Source organism: Drosophila grimshawi, unplaced genomic scaffold (assembly GCF_018153295.1).
Source record: "Drosophila grimshawi isolate 15287-2541.00 unplaced genomic scaffold, ASM1815329v1 contig_848, whole genome shotgun sequence".
Lineage (NCBI taxonomy): Eukaryota > Metazoa > Arthropoda > Insecta > Diptera > Drosophilidae > Drosophila > Drosophila grimshawi.
Genome location: NW_025063692.1, coordinates 16,332,947 through 16,355,207, shown reverse-complemented (window position 1 = coordinate 16,355,207; position 22,261 = coordinate 16,332,947). Strand labels below are relative to the sequence as shown.

Genomic DNA, 22,261 nt, shown 5'->3' with positions numbered 1-22,261 from the left:
CACTCTTTTTGCACTCGTCAAAGTTTTGCGAGCTGCTTTTTGTGCTGCACACCGCTCTAAGCTCCAAGAGCTGCGATTTTCTGACAGACAGCAAACTTGTAATTTGTAATGCTCAGAGTGCCAAGCTCTAGTCTGGTTGTTGTTACTCTTGTTGTTACCGGCGAACAGTTAACAGTTACCAGTGGATTGAAATTGTGAGCTCTTGCGCTGATTTAATGATGTTTTATAGAAGAGCACTTCAACCAACCAGCCTCGCCCCCAAAAAGTGTGCCGCCCTCCCATAATCATCACCATGTAAAAATATTCAAAATAGAGCCAAACTGTGGATGAAAATTTATTTATGCTACAGCACTTAATCCAAGTACTGTATAAGATAAAATGACATTGATATTAGAGAATTAGAGAATTACAAATGTTACAAAAGATTTGTAAAAAATATTTTCCTTAAATCAAGTGAAAATAGAATACTTGCAATAGTTAAGCAATGACTGAGCATTTGCGTACCTTAGCGTAAATTTCAAGAAACGTATCAATCTATGTCGGGAGCTGTCATTAAGACATGGCACATAGCCCCCACCATCAATAGCAAACTTATCTTCAGCACGATGGCAATTTTAAATCTAGTACGACACCACTCAATCGCAATCATCTGGGTATCCCCAGCCAGTTAACGAGATGGCGAATGAGTGCGTCAGGACTGGATCAGTGTTGACAACGCCAGCGAGCCTTTCATCACACTCACAGAGATTAAACAAGCACCAAATCTAATCTGTCGCATCTTGCAGGTATTTCTAGCCAATCATCGAGTTATTTGTGATGCGTGCACAGCTTCCAATGAATATAGTTGGCGTAACCATGGTCACGCCCAGTCTCACCTTGCCCAACGAAATACATTCAAATTGTAATTGGAAACACTTGTCCTAGCTAACCCTGCAAGCACCACCCACACAAGCAACTCCAAGCCCAGACCCCCCTCACTTTTGCCATTCAATTGCAGTCTTCAAAAGTAAAACTAGTAAAAGAATGCTGTAGTCGAGTGAGCTCGATTACGATATACCCTGTCCCCTATTAAATATATTCTAATGTTACTGCTAAATTTCCCTTTAAAAGGTTTTTCATACCCAAATGTAAGCAGGTGTTCAAGTGATCTCTTTTCCTTTCTTTTTTTGGAAGGCAAAGACACTGAAAAGTGAATATAAACTAAGGCAACGTATATTATTATTCACAAACTGTCACCGAACTGAAATCACAAGCTTGCGACAAGCCATTGCATATACATACATACATATGTATGTATGTATGTATGTATGTGTGTATGTGTGTAGGTATACACGCAATCGGAGATAAGAGTGCTCTGCAAAATAAACATAAACATTTTTACGCTCGCGTCGATTACGCACATATTTATTTATACTGAAAATACTTACGCCTGCTGATTGTAATAAGATTAATATGAAAATATATTTATAAATATTGATGAAATTTGTCCAGTTAAGCAGCAATATGTCAATGTATTTTATTACTTTTTATTACTGATACCACTTCAATGCGTCTGGATCTAATCAAATATCAATTGACGAATCGATTAATAATTTTGGTGTGAATATATAATGTTTGTTTTTTTTTTTTTTTTTTTTTTGTTAACTTGATTGCTTTCATTTAATTGACGCATCAAATTAGGGGCAATAATGTGTTTGAAATACTCAAATACATTTTAAATTTGTTGCTATTGTTTTTAAATGGCATTCATAATTAATGTATGAGCCACGGCAGCATTCTCAACCGCAAAGTGTACGCCAATTAATTATAGTTACGAAAAATGTAAACAACTTTAAAAATACAAACAGTTTGTGCAGCTAAGTGCTACCCTATTAATTGTTATTTATTTATTTATTTTAATCGATTTCAACTATCATTAATTAAATATAATAAGGGACTTAATGAAAATATTTAATGAATGTAACTATTAATGCCGCTTTTCTTTCATATACCAAAGCGAAAACTTTGCGATAACACATCATACCTTAAGTAACAAAAAAAAATAGCGTAATTTTAATAGGATTATGGAAATATTTTACGCGTGCCTAGATGAATGCATTTCTGCTAAGCCCTTTTAATTGATGTTTACGCGTGCGGGGTATAAAATTAATGAAAACAACATCAAAGAAAAACAAAAACAAAATCTGTAAATTGCCAAATGCCCGCAGCATAGACAAAAATAATATGTTCAATGCATGATATATGCTTGTATGCATATATTTATATAATGATAGCGAAAATATTATGCTGACTTTTTAATCAAAAGCAATAAAAAAATGTTGTCAAAGCTCTGAAACGCGACTGCTGACAACTAACAACTGCCAAATGGATTTTATCAGAATGTATCTTAAACCAAATTGCGGTTGAATTGTGGTCAGCAATGTGCCACAGATACAGCTAATCCACAAATAAATAGATAAACCGTCATGATTTGATAACTGACCGCAGAATATTAAATTTATGAAAAAGTGCAGCTTATTTACAAGAAGAAGGTGTTTTCAGAATGTGATCAGAATGAACCGTAAAGAATCGATTTTCAGGTGAAAAACACAATTATTTGTGTTTACTATTATTAATTTATTTATTACTTCGTAGTATAGAAAAAAAAGAAAAAACTTAAAATTTTGGAATTGTGACTCTTTGGTATATATATTTATATAATTGTTCCTCTTTCTTCTTCTTAACAATAATACTCGGGAATACATTTGGAGCAGCTGATTAAAAAATCATGTAAGGATAATCTATAAATACAAATTTGATTAACATAACAGAAGTGTATAGTTCAGTTAAACTAGTATACATCACTCATATATATTTGAAATGGCGCAGATTTGCGTTATTTTTTCAAATTTGCAGTTACACTTACAGCTAGCAGTGCAAAATTTATGTTGACATATTACTCATACGTAATGTTGACAACCGCTGGTGGCCCAGCCACAGTTGATAGGCAAACATGTTGACAACATGCCGCTGTCAGGGTTATTGCCCAGTTATTAGCTGACTTTGGCTTTGGTTATGCGCTTCTCTTTTTTATTTGTGTTGGCCAAAAAAACAAATGGCTAGGCCATCAACCACAAACTATGCTGGCCCAAGCACAAACATAACCATATCCATATATGTGTGTATGTTTGAGTGTTTGTGTGTAATACTTGGGCATTTGCCATGTGCTCGTCATCGTTTAGCTGCTTGCTGTTGGCAAAAGTTCTAATTTTTCAAACCACAAAAAAAACACTCACAAATTTCTTATTGCAAATCGTGCGACCGGCGTGCCAAAAAAAAAAATGAAAATATGCTACAATTCTCTGCTCACAGAGATGTGTGTACCAAACACAAAAGCCCCGCCCTTACCAGCCTCAAGATATGCCTTCATTTCACCCCTTTATTACCTTTCCAACCAATCCAGATACGAAATAACCTATCAACGTGCTCAACTAAGTTCTCGGGAAATATACTTTTCACATATATACCACATTCACGAAATCTGTTACACATTGGTTAAACATCCTTAGATTATTATTAGTTCAAGTGAGCTATGAATATTGTTTTATCATAATCGGTATATGGAATCTTTAACTTCAAATGCAATACGATTATACTCAATTAAAGCTTAACATTCTCTTTCTCTCTGCATCTCTCTCTCTCTCTCTCTCTCTCTCTCTCTCTCTCGCTCTTTCTGTTCTCTATTTATCACCTCCTCTGTCTCTACAACGAAATGCTAGGGTATTTGGCGTACGCCTTTCTATGAAATGATTTTCCCTCTTGTTATTTTCATTTTGTTTTTGATTTTATTTTATTTGTTTTTTTTTTTTCATTTCATAAGTAAAATGGGTGACCTCCATCGAACCAACTGACGCACTTATTTTGCGCTTTGAATCCAATCACGTACCAATTTTCCAAATTTAACCTTTTTGAGCCGGGTCGGCGGTTGAGCGGCAATTGGCGGCAATTGAACTCGACGCTGTGTCTGTGCCGTACTTTGGTACGATGTGGTGTGTTGCCAGTCGCTGTTGCCAATAAAAACCATTTGCCAAAGTGAAATTTATATGGGCGCGTCAATAAAAAGGGGCAGGAGTTACCCAAACGACACGTGGCAAGGGGAATTACTCACGTTGCCAACGTTCTTTGAACCGTTTCAATTGACCAGCGGCACTCACACTGGTCCTATCACTGTCTCAGTCTCTGTTGCTGTCTCTGTCTCTGTCTCTGTCCCTCAGCGTACGGCACCTGCGTCTCGCTTCTCTGATTGTGCCCTGTGGATTTGGTTCTCCCCTTGGAGCCTATAGGCGTATTCAGGCCACTTTCTACGACTACACTTTGTTGCGGGCCCTTTTGCCATATTCCGAAAGCTGCGTTATTTGAGTGGCCACACGAATTTGGCTTCAACGTGCCTCCACCAAGCTTGCCCAGTCTTTGCTGGCTCCCCAGGCTCAATTATTTGCAGTCTACTTTTGCCCGTTCGATGCCTGTAAGCGACACCATAATATTTTGGACGTGTTGAACAGAAGCAGTCACACTCAAGCAGTGCACTCACTGACCTCTCCAAACTTTGACCCCATCGATATGCACACAACTGTTTGACTCACTTTTCCACACTCTGTCTCCATCTGTCTCTCTCGCTCTCTCTCTCTCTCTCTCTCTCGGTCTCTCTTTCTCTCGGTCTCTCTTTCTCGCCAGTCTGCACACAAATTTTTTGCTCAGTTTGTTGAAAGCGCGTTTTGCCAGCATTATATTACTTTATAGTACATGACCAGAACAGGGCGCTTTGGGTCTACATCCATGTCGTGTCATGTTTGCCTTGGAGAGTCCCGAACGCTAACCGGTCCAGCAGTTTCTTACAACACTTTACTTTGTTCGCACTTTCGCATTTTGTTCCTATTTCTCTCGTTGTTTCTGTAATGGACGAGTGCAAATGTAAATGTTGAACTTTTTGCACTGATTGATAAAGCTACTTATTTGAGTGCACATGAATACAAGTGACAATGAATGTTGAATACTTAAATATAATTTTGTCTTGTCAATAGCCATATAAATTCGATAAGTTATACAATTACAATATTTGTACTTATTAGAGCGCAGAATTTTTAATCTTTTAGTCTAATAAATAAAAACACATATAGCAAAAATATATATGTCAATAATTGGTTCAGAATTTTGAATTTCCCTCAAAAGAATTATTAATAGTATATTAACCTAGTTTAAGCTGAATCTTTTTATGGCATTTTCATTTAATTAGCTCAAAGCACACTATCAATCCTCCATATAAATATGGATTCAATACGAGATTATAAAATGTTTCAACATTTCTTTTTCTCATATGCTATATCAGAGAGTAGTTCGATTTTAGCAATTTGTTGTCATTATATAATTTGTAATTCTTTATTAATAATGCTGAACATTGATGGTAAGTACTTTTTGCAAACCAATATCGAATGTTTAATTCAGCACAAAGCTAGCTAAGCGGGCACTTGCATTACAAAGGGATTTGCAATCGCACACCCAACACACACAATTTGAAGGGCTTTGCCCTACGCTCTGTATAAGTATTCATGTGTTCTTTATGAATACTCGTTTCGATGCTATCTGATCTGCACTGGTGTGGTTTCAGCTACATTTTGGTTACAAATTGATGCCATATGTTCGGCATTTAATGCATTTGGGCAAGGCTAGAGCAGAGTTGAGGTAAAGTTGGGTTGGTGTCCTGCTGGTGCCCGGTTCGTATATATATACATACATACATACATACATACAGACAGATAAAGTGCGCTTTTTTAATGCAGTGGCTGCATAATTTTTGCACGCGTAAGTCGCCTGCATTATCCGGGCTATAAATCGGACAAGGCTTTCTTTCCACTGCATGCGGTCGAGCAGTTAATTTTCCACTGGCGACTCAATTTGCACTCGATTTGCAGCCCGGCTGACCACTGGCCAGTGGCCAATGGCCAATGGCCAATGGTGGGTCGCAAGTTGCACTTGCACCTGAAGCAGTGCCACTTGAGTGGCATTCATTCGTTGCATTACCTTTATTGGTACACAGTACCCAAACTTGCTCTGTTCCTCACTCTCGTTCTGTTTCTATCTCCCCTTACCACTTAATATATTTGTCCAAAAATGCTAAAACTCCGTCTAACCTTTTTCTGTCGGGCCTCACGGATGCCCAAAGTTTTGAATTCAATTTGTTTGCCAGCAGGCAAACTGCCAAACCGAAACCAGCTCAATTCGTAGGTCCGCTTAGCATTTGCCTGCCTGCCTGCCTGCCTGTCGCTCTGCCGAAAGTTATTGATTTAATTCGTATCTGGGGAATGCTTAATCAAAAAAATACCCGCTGCCAATTTGTGAGCCGCGAAGTGTGTGTAGTATATCGATGTATATGTATATGTGTTTTTTCGTATGTGTGTGTTGGGTGTGCGTCTGTTCAATGCCGTATTTCCGCATAGTTTTCGCCATTCTTATTTTATTCGCCATAATATCGATTGGCTCATAATTTCCCCACGGCTAGCTGGTCTTGACTTGGCTCTTGGCTCGATTGCCTATCAGTCAGTCACTAGTAAGACTACTCAGACACATATACTTTCATGGCAGCTTCAAATCGAAACGTTTATTTTTATTGCAATTATTTATTTTTCCTTTAGATTTATTTCTGAGCGTATCTGTTCATAAAACCTAATTGAAAGCTTACATACACTAATAGACAAAAGATGGATGCATCTGTCGTCTGTTAAAGCTGGCCAAGTGCAGAATACCTCAGCCGGGCTTCCATTTGCCGTTGCACTTTTCCATATTTCACAATGATGGCTCAACTCGAATGTACATCTGATCCGCAGATCGATTTCTAAGTAATGTAGATACTGTCTTATTATATTATTTATTATTTAGAACTTTTATAAAGTACTCAGACTAAACTATGATTAGACACTTATTCGTATCTAGGAAGACTTTACTTGTTATGGCTTAAATACTATAAAAGTCAAAACTGGCAGTGCACTCCAAAAATGGGATTAAAATAAAGTATATATATAAAAAACCAGGCTTCGTTTTAAGTGCTATATAAAACTAGTGTATGAAATGGGGTGAATGCAGTTACATACTCACACAAGCTAGAGAAATGTGGGTGAAGATGCTGGGAGCCGGGAGCTGTATATTGGATGATGGTCAGACAATGGTCAAGTCGTTCGAGTTGGGTGACAAAAAGGAAAATGCCGATGCGCTTTTGCACAGCTCTACAAAGATTTTACTACATTCAAGTAATTTAAAATTTATAGATTCAAATTCAAAATGTTCAAAAAGTGGAGTAAATAAAAGCTGATGGCGAAATCTTAAATGCGGAGCGAACGATGCAAAGTTGTGGTATTAAGGCCAGTTTTAAGCCAGTGGGATAGCACTTTGGAACAGCAGCCAGTTACGCGTACGTTTAATGGAGTGCCTAATGGATGAACATGTCAGAACAGAATGGGGCAAATCCCCAGCAGCGACAGCCTGATGAATACAAATAGTTTGGCTTGTTGGCTCCCAGCTAATCTCCCAAAAATGGGATACCCAGCAAAGAGAACTACTGAAAGCAACAACCTACAAGATTTTAAGCAATTGGCTTAACATATTGAATATATATTGAATATTAGTATGATAATCTGTAATTTATAAAATTTAAACTAAAAGCCGCTATATGTAGTGTAATGTTGTCGACCACCGACAACAAAGTAGACAGATACTTACAAATGTTCGTAAAACGTTTACTTAGAATCGGGGAAACGTTTCTTGCTATTAGAGATAAAGTGGAAGGTCCATAGCGTCCTTCTAAAACTAAAATTAGAAGCGATACTCCATCAAAAAAAACTACATACCAAAATAGGAAATAATAAATTAACTAACAAAATGTAATTTAAGAAATTTATGTAAAAATAATTTGAATCAAATTTTCAAATTATCAATGAATAAAAAGTAAATTTAAAAACTTGAGGCATTACGACAAGAAAAAAGTATTTCAAATTAGTATATTAAATTAAAAGCTCCGGTCTGCAAAAGCATATAAAATTCGACATGCCCAAAACATCTGTTCTATCTGTCCATAAAGCCATAAAGAGTGGTAGTTCCATCTTCCACCTCTTAACACTCTTGAATACTAGCAATTGTTACGTTTTGCTAACAAAACAAATGCAGAGATCTGGTTCAACACTCTCCACTTGAGCTGGCAGCCACTCGAAACTGCCAGTGAATTGAGCAAGAGGCAACAATGGTGAGCAACTGCGATGGCCAGGAGAGAACAGGTCGACGACACTTCAACCTCAGCGCTGATGCAACCAACGAACTTTCAACGCAAAAGGTGCAAAATAAGAATAGCCAAACAATAAATAAAACGGAAAACGCTGAAGCAACAAGAACAGCTAACGCAACAGCAACAACAATGGCCAGGCAAAGCTGTGGCAGTGGCAGTGGCAAACTTTTGAATTATTTATCTAGCGCTGAAAGGACGTTTTCATTAAAATGCAGCAACAATTTTAAAGTGCGCGATAACTGCCAACGAGACGATTATTCAAGTGAGTTCATTTGCCTGCAAGGAACGAAAAACACGCTGATAAAATGTTCGCATACCTGCAGAAATCCATATGTGTATATATTTATTGATTTATATTTAAGCAAACCAACTTGTGCTAGACTTGTTATTTTCAAAATTATCCATTTGTATTCACTAAATCTATAAATATGTAAGACTTCAACTAAAATCGTAACTATCGAAACACAGATATCGAAGCATTGTGCCAACAATTGAGGCACCAGGTGACTTTAATCACATAATAAAAACAGACTTAGGCACTAATAAAGAATACTAATAAGTCACATAGCTACACTAGGAATTATCAGTTGCGGAATCTGCCGATTTTGTGACAATATATCACATTAAGCTACGAACACATAGAAATCCTCAACCATCAATTCTTGAATTCGTGCAAGAATCAATTTTGATGGAGAAGCTGTTGGATCAGAAGGGGGCACAATAGATAAAGCTAGATAATAATAATAATAATAATAATAATAATAAAAATAATAATGATAAAAATGTACTTTCTTAAATTACTGGCTATGTTATGGATCAGTTCATTTTATTTCTTTGCAAAAATATAATTTTAAGCAATTCCCCCTGCTTCCTGTGCTGATGGTCTTTTCATGTTTTTGCATTCGCAAACGCTTTCTGTCGGTGCCCGCTTACAAAACAACTCGAGTTTCAAATTAAAGCGTAAAAAAATATATATTTACAGCTGACAAATATATAAAAGTGCACTTGTACTAGTGAATGCAGCTAGCAGACGCCATGTAGCACATATACTAATGGTCAGCACCGACAGACGAGTCTATCCCCGATCTCCGTTCGCTAAAAACCTTAAGCTGTCAATATAAAATATCAATAAACCCTCGTTTCGCGGATTTTAATGCATAGCCTGAAGGAGTTACAAGCACCGAGCTTTTTATATACATCCCCTGATCCAAATACAATTTACAAATTCTACGACGATTATGCACTAAAAAAACACAGAAGATATTTTAAAACAACGTTTCGGAAAATATACTTACTGTTATCATTGCTCAATGGTGCTATACTTCCTGTTTTTGCAAGCTGTTTTATACCGATTTCAACAGGGGCCAAAATATGATAAAAAGTGTAGGGCGGCATCAAGGAGAGGAGGGAATGGTAATTTGTAATACGGCAGGAAAATAGTTTACTTGTGAAAAGTAAAAAATGCACTGTTGGAAATTGTTTCGCATTTTAATTTAACTCAATTTTTTGCTATTCACATCACTCCTTTTTTTTTGCTATTTTTTGCTTATTTCACGTTTTTGCGTCGCTTAGGAAGCAGAAAGGCGAGTTCAGCGACTGGTCAAATATGAATATTTCGTATGCTTATTATTGTTACGCCTCTATATGCATCTGTATGTTTTCGTCCAGTTTTAATAGGCTTTATATGTTTTGCTGCTCCATCCACATTACACGCACTTGTTTTTCACTCTTTCCATTTGTTTTTGGTACAATGAATAACTTTTTCATACGCGTTTTTTGTTAATTCTTGCCATAAAAAGGAAAGCATGGAAAAATGCAAAAAGCAAAAAGCAAAAGAATGGAGAGATGAAAAATTCTTGATAAGTGCGACGAACGCTTCACAACTTTTCAGATCGAAATGGGTTGCAAATGTTTTTCCATGGAGTACATAAAATGTTTTATATTACAAATAAAACAAATATAAAATAAACTTTGCCCCATTTCTCACATTTAGGGTTGGCTTGATCAAATCCCCGTTTAATGTTGTATAAGGTAGTTTTCCTTTAAGAATCTGTTTCAAAACCCTTGCCGATTTGGCTAATCCTCAATCAAAACAAACTATTTTAGTTTGATTATGAATTAATCATGTTAAGTAAAGTAATTCAGTATAGAACAAAATAAATAAATAAATGATTAAGTAACCTATTCGCAATTCAAAGTATATATCTGAGGCATAGCTGAACAGTTCAGATATGGTAAATATCCAGGCATAGTAAACATCGCATAATATGTTTTCTTCAATTTACAATTTGCATAGTAATTGCATTTTTATTTTGTGTGGTTAATGGTTATCGCAGTCATTGCTTTCAACCTATATGCTCTGTCCCAATCATTGCATTTCTCTTTTTATTCTGGCCCAAATAAACATAACATAAATTTAAATCGTGGCGCGGATCGGGCGACCACTTTAAGTGCGAGATGCATAATTTAGTTAATTCCCTTAACGCTTTTTGCTCTTGTTGTTTTGATAGTTTATTTGTTTTTGTTGTTATTTTTATTTGCTTTTATTCCGTATATTTTGTTGTTGTTGTTTTGTTGTCGGCTTGTTTCAAGCTGAATTATGACGCATTTGCAGCGCTTCCATGAGCTGCGTATCTCTCGTAAATATCGCGTATACGCCGTGTGCTGGGCCACCCAAAGCCGGAGCCGCTGCTGCAACGGATGCAACTTTTGGGGGATGAAAGTGCCAGGGGAGTTTTTAGCTGTTGTGCTGTTGTGCTGTTGTGTTATGTTACCGTTACAGTCTGGCTACAAAAATGCATATCCATGCAGCAGTGAGCAATTTCTTTGCTGTAGCTTTTGCCGTCGAGTCGTTTCATCGCGCAATTTCCGCACAAGTGTTGGCAATATAAAAATAGCGACAAAATATAAAAGTAATTTATGTGCACTTTTTCCATATCATTTCTATATGCATATACATATACACTTGCAAGTAAATACGTGTATGTATTTAAGTCCGTGAGTTGGTTGCTGTTTGCCTGTTGCCCGACTGCTTGGGGGAGTTTATGAAACTGCATTCAAAACTGATGCTCAAAATATGAAAAATGCATGCTGATGCTCTCGTTTATATGCACAAACTGCATTTAATTTATTAAAATATATATATTTTTGCTAGCTGTGCACAGCACACTGGCAGGTAGACAGACAGACCGAGTGCACTGCAGAGACATAGAGACCGCAATTTTGGTCAAAATGCATCAATAATTGATGTATTGAAAATATCGGCAACCACCTAAGCGTTTAATATGCAGTTACCTCGTTCGTGTGTGTGTGTGTGTGTGTGTCAGCAACTATGACCAAGATTGACAGCTTTTATCAATGCCAAATTTCCGCTATATGCGACACGACCATCAATTTTTAATTGGCTCACTGAGCAGTGTGTGGCATTTTCGAATTTAATTAACCAATTTGGAATTTGACGGCCATGCAAATTGCATGAAGCGACCACCAAACAAAGCGACCAATTTAAATGGATACCCCAATTCATTTCATTAATGTGCATCAGCCTAGGTGTCCTAATCATATGGTCAACCGCACAACTACTACATATATACATAACCACATACACTCAACCACAAACACGCGCATGCAATGAATTGTATTCCTACATTTTACTATAGAATAGATGGACTTAACACTTTTATTAATTCAATAGCTATTCTGTGGGAATGTGCTATTACTTTATTTCAACTTGTTGGAGTGCATGCAACAAGATACATATGTATCTATTTATATTCATTCAATTATGTTTTTGGATTTATATTTCATTTTTTTATACACACATATATACAATTGCATTTCCATATACATTTAGCTCAGAAACTGTGGAAAATATAATTGCTGAAATTTAATTTAATTGATATTCATTTAGTTATATTTCTGGATTTATATTTCATTTTTATATAATTACATTTTTGCATTGCATTCCCATTTACATTTAGCTCAAAAACTGTGAAAACAAGATTTAATTGGAGCTAAATCAAATTATTTATACACATAGATATGTCTTGAGACGAGAGTAAGCGATCTTCAGTTATATTATTCCTAATGCCAAAAGTTCAGCAGTTATTTGTGGTATGCACTGAGGCATACGAGTACTTGTATATTTATAACTTATCAAGTGCGCAGAAAATGAGCTACAACAATTTGAGAGTTGACAAAAAAGGAATTATGCAAACGTTATGGGGGCAGAACAAATTTACAACACAATTGTATCAGCAACACCAACAACGCAAAAGTGGACAAAAGTAAAAAAAAAACTCGACTCCATAATATGTGAAAACTGTTGTCAGAGTGTAAAAATGCCCATTTACATAGTCATGCATCATACACACACACACACACACACATATTTAGAACGAAAAACACACACACTCACACAGTGAGAGAGAGAGAGAAAGAGTGTGGATACGTTTAGATGTACGCACACGTGCAGAAAAATTATATATAATATATGTGTGTATGGCAAATGTGTGTATATATGAAAGTTCATAAATTGTAAATACGACACCCTCCGGCCACAACGAGACACAGATTGCGGCAAACCAGCCAAAATATCTAGTGCTGAGACCTGGTGCTGGCGAAGTGACGCTGTAACCCAGGTTAAATGCAAATAAATCCCAAAAGCAATGCCCAAAATGTATGCAACACTAAATAACGCAACAGCAACAGCAACAGCAACTGCCACAATTTGAGGCAAGTCCGCAGACGTCACCGCCTTTTACAGCCGCCTGGGCAGGACGTTTCATGGCTCGTTTGCTTGTTCAAAGATAGCTGCAACTGCACACACACACATATATAGTATACGTAACCCAATATGCTAAATATGCCCACAACTGGACAGGTGCCCCAATCGGCCACTACCCAAAAAAAAGAAAAAAAGAAAAAAAGAAACTGCAAACAACAGCAAAAACAACATCAACAAACTCATAAATGTGCTGCTGAAATCTGTTGTCGGCAGTATTTCGTCGAAATCCCTGGCGCATCAGAAACGTCAATGCACACGGAAGCTAATTTGGATTATATATACACATATATATTTTAGGAGTGTTTTTAGACAAGAAAGTCATCTTCAGGGACAATTCTGCATATCGTTGATTGAGTAAATAACCTCATTGGAAAATGCATATCCTGTATATCCTTGATACTGAAACTGGATTTAAATCTCCCTTGGATGCATGCCACCATTGACCTGCATAGAAGAGCTAATATTCAATAGATAGTGGATAGGATCGAGAAACTAGCCCAGACATTTTAAAACAGATGTAATATTTCCACTTACGCTCATATTTATCGGTCAGTTTGATAAATTATAGTTTTAAGTAGGCTTAAATTTTCAAATTAAATAATAAATAATAAAAACACAAGATTTTTAAATTAATTTAAACACGGCACTAATAACTCATATTTAATATAAATAGCAATTGTCACCAATATTTATAATTAAGTGATTCAAATGAAAATAATAAGAACGCAAAAGCCTGTACTCAGCAATATAAGTAATATATAATAAGCTCTACAATCAATAACTAAAAATGTTCATGCAATATTTTAAAATTAAATTTAATCCCCCTTTCTTCAATATCCTTACAATTTGCCCTGTTATTTCCTGTGCGAGAACTAAACGGAAGACGGTGGCAATCTGCCTGCGCAACTCTTGTCTAAAATTACTCAGATGCTCATATTATTTATGCCAAACTATCCCCAGTAAATAAATACTTTGTTGTCTTTTTTTCTTATAATATTATCTACCATTTTTTTTTTATTGTTCGATCATATTGAAAATTTCGAGATGAAGAAATAACAAGAATAAACAAAGTAATATTGCAAATTATCAAAGCATTCAGACTTAAGCGTCAGCCACGTATGACAAAAGCAACGATTATGTCTAGTTTGTCGCTTTTCAGATCGAATCGATTAAGCTGCATACATTTGCGAAACTTCCTCATGCCTTTTGTAACCCGATTTAGTTGGCATAATGGGGGTAATGAACGATAAAAACTCAGTGAAACATTGCCGCACACGTGCTGAATTTGCACTTTGTGAAACGGAAGTCGCATAATTCTGAAGCGGAAACGTCTGATTTGATTGTATTAAGCAGAAATGGCGGCTGCTTAATGAGCAACTTTTAGCTTGCAATTAGTAGACGAGGTTTTCGAGCGGTCAGCCGGACGGACGGCCGTACGGCTGGACGGTCCTTAGCATATCGCCGCCGCTCGGCTTGTGGTTTTTGCACATTTCATTTCACTTTCATAATTCACGCAAAGTAAGCAACAACAAACAAACAACTGTGCTAACTTTTTAATGTTTAAAAGCTGTTTGCCGACCATGAGTTGGTGTTGGCATTCAAAGTCGCCATTGCACATTACCCTACACTTGCAAAACAAAAGAAACCAAAACATTGTTTAATATCCCACGCTTAACTCGATATCAGTTTGAAATTTCATAGCTTAAATAGACTAGTGTATAATATGATTTTAACTTGAAGCAACCTTTTTAAATATCTGTTTGACTTTTGTCCGAGCACCCTATCCTCTAATGAGGGTATCATTGTCTCGACTTACGAAATTGTTTTTTGTTCGAACAGGCCTCTGCGCACTGTGACATGATTCCGTAGAAACCCATCTTTGTGTGTATGCGTGGTATGTGTGTCCGCCGGGAAACAAGGAATTTCGATGTCGATACAATGATACCCTGTTTTAGATTTGCACCATATATTTTGCGAGCTGTGGTTACATAATTGGTCAACAGTTAAACCACCTCAATTTACGAAAAGTTACACGTCAAGTCAAGGATAGAGTGTTGCTGCAATCTTCAAGGTTCTGGTAACAATATAGCTGCTTTTGTTGCACACATTCATAGCCCATTAGGACCGATTAGAAGCGGTGCACGCATGCCCAAAAGAGGCTGGGCCTTCCACTTTCCCAGAGAATTTGTTGACTGCTCGACACGCGGAGCCTGCAAAATTTGCGAGGCGTTCCCTTCGAGTCGACCGGAAATGGGTGCTATGCCCACGATTGCAGCTGTTTAGTCGATTTGACGCCTCTATGTATTATCTGCTTACTGCTTTTATTCAAAAATTGTCTAGTGTTGAGTGGGAGACTACGTAACATATACATGATATACAGTATAAATGTCCTGCTTTATATACAGAGATTTTCATTTTAGGTCCTGTTGATGTCGACTCAGCGAAGTTAATGTAAAATCGGAAAACTTTTCGAACACTTTATGGCAGCAGGATACAAACCTTTGACAAGCATGGCAGTCATAACTTTTAATGCGCTTGTTGACTGTCATGTGGCACGCCCCCATCTATATATAATAATAATAAAAAAAAAAGGAATGCCTAACGCCCCGACGACATTTGCAGCTTTACAGCTTGCCACAATGAAACTTTACCGCCGTTTTGCTCTTGTTTGTTTGATGGTTTTCAATGGCAGATTTCCGGTTTCCTGTTGGCGCCTGTTGGAGTCACAAACATTTTTTCTCTATATTAAAATGGTTTAAAACTGGACACGAGGCCCACCCACAAAAAAATTTCTGAAATGTTTGCACCACCAGCAAAAGAACAACAACAATGCCCAGCTAATTAAAAACATTTCATAAATTTACCATTCCTTTGGGTACACGAGCGAAGTGCCCGAAAAGTGGCCAACAAAAAACAACTCTAAGTCACAGTCGGGAGTTCAAAGACACCAAAGACCGGGACGCTCAATGGATGGTGAGGAGGATCGGGGAGGAGTGCGAGCTGGTGGTCCTGCGGCTGGTCCCCGTCACGTGCACTGGGCGCGTCAAATAGAAATTCATTAACAAAACGTTACACAAAATTTTAATTAAATATTAAAATACTAAACTTGTGCGCAATATATTTTTGCTTTTGCTTTTGTTTTTACTGTTGCTGCCGCTGCCATTTTGTGCGACAATTTCTGCATACCATTTTATTCCTTATATTTATAATAGAAAATTGTGTTATACTTACAGCCAATAAGTCTCTCTCTCTCTCTCTCTCTCTCTCTCTCTCTCTCTCTCTCTCTCTCTCTCTCTCTCTCTCTCTCTCTCTCTCTCTCTCTCTCTCTCTCTCTCTGTCTATCTCTCTCTCTCTCTTTCTCTCTTTTTCTCACTTCATTAAGACCAGGCAACAAAGCCTTCATTAAAGGTGGTCTCACCCTTGATGTAATTTTTTGTTGTTGTACATTTTGTATCATTTCAATTGTCGTCAATTTAATTAGCCAGTTGGCATACAAAGTCCGGGTCAATACACTTAGGTCAATAGATGCCGATTAGTGGAGCCACAAAAATAAAACGTAAGACTTCAGAGCCGCCGCACATGAGTGGCAGCCTAAAAGCTCGCAAGCAAGTCGGCCTGAAACAATGAGAGCACCAAAAGCACACATAGCGGTATATTTATATATATATATATATAAGTATATAAGTATATATATATATTTATATATATATATATACGCACACATTCGCATGTGCACGCTACGCTTGCCTGCGGCATTTAATGTATCTTTAATTTCCCCAGAGGTTCATGTCGCACACAATCAGAGAGTTGGCGACCTCTGAGTGAGCATATCTCAATTTCTACTTACAATGCGGATTAGTTTAATAACACCAAGCACATAACGCACGGCATTCTCTAAATCTATTGGATTACAGCAAATATATTGGCAGACAGGCCTTTCACATCATATTAAGGCATCCTTTAACTACACAACAACAAAAAATACAACTTTATTTATGTAAATTGTGTAGCGAAAAAAACTTTAAAAACTTTACAAAATGTTTTTAAATGTTGTTCAATCTTTTATGCCAACAATTTATTGTAGATAAAATATTTGCATTATTTTTTATTAATAGGTTTATTGCGCCTATTTATTTCTTAGGCGGCAGAAACAGATTGCATAAACTTAAAGTTATATTATAGCCAAGCAGCGCTGGTAGGCCGCATACAAAAAAAAAAGCTGAAAAATGTAGCTAAATAAGTGAACAGCGCTATAAGAAACACACATGTGAACGACTGTTGTGTGTATGAATGTGTAATGTGCACCCCAACTTAGTCAGAAACAATCACACATGAGTGCAGCCGTCGGATATGCGGATTCGTATTATCGCCTGTCCCAAATCCAAAATACCAAATTGGAATTGGAATTGGAATTGGAGGAGGTTGATGCCTTTGAGTATAGTTGAAGCTCTTTCATTTTGTTACTTGAGAGGTCTGAATGCCCCAGACGATAATAATGACTTGTAGTTAATGCCGCTAAGCGCCAATGTTGTCCATTCAACACGGAGCGGAATGGTATGGAATGGAATGGAATGGAATGGAATGGCATACTACAAAATAATAGAAATGGCAATGATCGATGCGTGGCCAGGAAACCCCTTTCTATTAACCGTTCAAGACTTAATCTCTCTCTCTCTCTCTCTCTCTCTCTCTCTCTCTCTCTCTCTCAGTCTCAGTCTCAGTCTCAGTCTCAGTCTCAGTCTCTGTCCCTCACTCGCTTAATCTCTCTGCTTATCTCTATTACAGTGTCTGTCTCCTTCTGGTAGCGACTAATGACGCCAGTGGGACCGGAAATGTGATGCAATGCATATAATTAACTTTGGCAAACTTTTGCCTGGCTTGGCAGAAGCTGTCAAATTGCAATACTACACTCCGTGCCCCTCCTCCCACCACACAGCACTATTGAATATGTTTGCAATTTTCGTTTGCTATGCTGCAGATTTTGCAAAAGGTTATTTGAATTTGTCCGTGTGTCACATTCATTTTAAAGGAAACGTTTCCGACCACAAAAATTATATTTATCTATCCGTCTGTCCATCCATCTGTTTCGCTGATTAGTAGTCTTTCGGTTATTAAGCCATTTTTGTTTCAGATACCATATATATCAGATTTAGCAGAATCGGAGAACTCTTTCATAGTTCCCATAGCTCACTAGTTGAGAGTAATAACAGCCGCAGCTACTGTATCATATAGCAGCCATACGAAAAATAGATTGAAATTTAGGAATGCATAAGATAGCAATTTTTTTGTTTCCATTTTTTTTCATCGTTAGTTGGTAGGTTGATGTTTAATAAACCAGGGCAAACATGCAAATGAACTCCACTGCCTACCAGAGGAGAGCTGGTCTTGAACCTGGACGTCGACGTGGTCCCGAACCTGCTGCTGCCCAGACCGGAACAGCCAATGGGAATGCCATGGATTTTGCAGCTGGTATTCATGAGAAGCGCTCGGCATGCCAATAATTTATAACGCAAGCTGTGTGAGTGTAACTGAGTGTGTGTGTGTGTGTATGTTCCTGAGTGTGTATGTGTGTATGGTTGCATTTGTGTGTGTGTGTGTGTGTGTGTGTGTTGACTTGTGTGTGCTTTGGTCGACAAGCATCGCGCCATAATTGCCAGAGCAACATGTTAATGGCTCGACTGTTGTTGCTGCTGCTGCTGCTGCTATTGTTGTTGCTGTTGTTGTGGCCCTGGCCTTTGTTTATGGCCAAAGTGGTGCATGGTTAACAAATTGGCCCTGACAGCTCCAAATTTGACTGAGCTGAGCAGAATAAAGCGTGAAATAGGCCAACACAAGACAGTTGAAACCCAAATTTTAAAGCACAACAGCAAAGTCAATGATTGTGATGATCAACCACATATAATATATATATATTTATCGCAAATATCACGCAGATTATCTATCAACAATAATAACCAAATATTTCCCTAGTTAATAAACAGAACAAAAAAGAAAAAAGAAAAAAGAAAAGCACATAAATAAGCATAGTCAAATGCAACAAGCGTTTCTATCAATTCTTCACTTGTGCCATTGTCGCCTGTCCACTTCCGTATCCGCTTACACTCTCGACAGTGCTGTGGACATGCCAATGTCGCAACAACAAGAAGGAACAGTAGAAAAAAATGGCAACATTCTGTATATAAAAAATGTGCAATCGCTTGACAGTTGGCCGGCAAGCAACCAAAAAAGTGGAGCACATCAATGGGGATTTATAAAAAATGCAAATTCATTAGAGCAGCCGCTAGCAGGGCGTTGAGTTTTTGGCTCAACTGTTGGCTTAAGGGAATAGTGAGCCTAGACCACCACCCGCCCGACCGCCTGACCGCCCGACCGCCTGACGCCCGTCTGCCTGCATGCCTCGTTGCCACTAATTCCAGTGAGTGGCCAAGTTGCCATCGCTAACGTGTCAGCAGTGGCAAGGAAAGTGCAGCGTCATAGCATTTTCCTTTTCCAATGGCGTTCGCCTCGTTTCTCAGGGCTGGACTAACATCATAAGTAAATTAAAAAAGTATTGCCGACCAAAACGAACAGGACCATAAGTAAAATAAAAGTTTGAAATTACATTCACATTAACATATTTGAAAATGTGCGAATAGTGACTTTAAAATCAGGTCATTTAATGGCAAATAAATGTACATGTTTACATCTAACTAGAATCTTTAATCCATTACTAAATGCTACGACCAACTATGAATTTCATAGTAAATCGAGAGTGGCCGACATAGCGATAACTATTTGGCTCTTAACTTAAATGTATCTGTGAGATTCATAAAAAACACTAAGACAAAAATGACAGCTTTGCTTTTACCAAAGCAATTGTAAAGATCGATTTGGGGTAGGTAAAGTAAAATAATTGCAATAATGCAACAGCATAAAACAATTTATTAATAATGGGCTTTATTAGCCATATTTTTATTTAAGAATTTAATAGCTTTTACAGGGTATGAGATAGTTTATAGTAAATGTATGAGCAACAGAAATATATGATATTATATCAAAAGGTAACTGCTGCTATCGTTCTACTCATCAAATAACTATAGGGTATTGCCAAGTCAATCATTCATTGGCAGCTACAAAATTTATACTTGGCCTTTTTCCATGAAGTATGGTAAAATGACCTTTCAATCTGGCATATTGGCCCACTTGCCTGTTGTTTTGTCGTTTTTACGAGCTGACTGCTTTATGCCCATTTTTTGCTGTGTTGTACATTTGCTACGGCTACATAAGCCGTGTGTTTGTCGCACACATCGACAGTTTGGTTGAGCAGCGACTGCTTCGCATTGGGGGTCGCACCCGATAGGGACCTGAACTGCATTTTGCACTTTGATTTGCAATTTATGGCACTTGCCATAAATTTCAAACAGCACTTGATAGCATCAAGAGGAGAAAAAACACAGGCAACGGCAAAGTAGAATTCCAATTCTTTTGCCAAGAGTTTTGTGATTAAGCTTAACAGCTAGGTCAGGTCCGCTAATGCGCTAATGAGGAGTCATGATAGTCATAAGTTCAATCAACATTTAATTTAATTATAATGCTAAAAGCATTCGATGCAATAAACCCAAGTCAAGAGAGGAAAGAAATTCTCAGCAAATGCAATAGCCAAGGCTTGACATGCACATTAATACGGAAGTAATTGTGGTCCTGGCACTCAGACAGACCCGACACTCGACAGCAGCAATTGAACTACTACATCAGCTGTGGGCGTGTCAACATTAGCAACACTTTTGCCTCGACTCGCAACGAAGTAACCGAAGCGATCTAACATACAACATACAACATACAAACATACGCAAAGATGCACTGAAAAGCAGTGGGCCATTAAGGAGAGCAGCACTTGGAGCAAAATTGAAGTGGCTCTATTCTGTGGCTGATTGGTTAAAAAATCAATAAACCAACTTTAATTACACTTATCGTGCACGGAATCATTGCAAGTGAACAAACTGAAATTTATTCAACCCATTGCATAATTAACTGAATAATATTGATGCGAAACAATCGTCTATAGCATACAATTATCCTTTGTCCGATTAAAATAACAATTACACGACCATCACCTGACATTATATTCGATTCTATTCAGTTTTATTGAACGCCCTTATGACAACTATAAAATGTAAACAGTTATCAACAATGTTGGAAATAACTGTATTTGTCTATGTACACCGCAGCTTGTCTTGTATTCCCGTTTTGTAGTCTTAATCTGTTGTTGCCTGCGAGCAACGGTAATTGTAAGTTCCTTATGATCAAGACCTTCTTTAAGCTATTTTCATGAAGTAAAAGTCAGTCGCTTTTGCTCGCTTGAATCGCGTAGTATAAGTCGCATGAAGCGGACATATATTCTGTATTAAATACAAAACTCTGAATAAATATAAACCCCAAGTTATAATAAACAACTTTTAAAATCACTTTTGAAAATAATTAATTAATAATAATAAATAATAAAAAATAAAATAAATGTTTACAAATGTTTTACATAACATTTTAACAAAATCGAATAGAACTAGGAGCTTAGCGAATGCTAAATTTCAGCTGCTAAAGCACATAAAGCTGCTAAAGTACAAATAAAAAAAAAAGAAGAAGAATAAATTGCTTTAATAGTGCAATTAGATAACGTTAACATTAACAGCAGCCTGACAGAAACTGACTTCAACAACTTTAACAAAATACAATTATAAACACATTTATCTCTCCATTTAAAAATAAAAAAAAGTACAAAATGCACAGTAACTTTTCGTGCTATGCTAACTTTCAATTCGGCTTGTGAGCTTTGTGTGTTGCAACAATAGAAACGGGTAGTGTTTTTACTTTACTCTGAACCCATTGAAAATGGCCAAAAAGGGATAATGCGATTTTGTAAAAGTATGTAACAAACAGAGGAAAGTAAATACATTTTCTTAATCAGCAACACCAGCCGAGTCGATCTATATAAATCTATATATAACTCATATGCATTCAACATATCTGCATACACAATTTCTGTTTTGCCAATAGATTTTAATATGTAAGATGTGTTGACAGGGTATCTTCTAGTCGAGCTATCTCCACTAGAGCATTTATACTTGTACATTTTTTTAGTTGGCCCCAACACACAATAATGGACAGGGCTGCAAATAGAGAGGGAGAGAGAG

General features: G+C 37.2%; 1 protein-coding gene across 1 annotated transcript in view; it reads left to right on the top strand.

Annotated features, from left to right (window-relative positions):
* The window catches only part of LOC6564645, a 77,244-nt gene that overhangs the window by 34,061 nt on the left and 20,922 nt on the right, over positions 1–22,261 (top strand). The window lies entirely within an intron of this gene.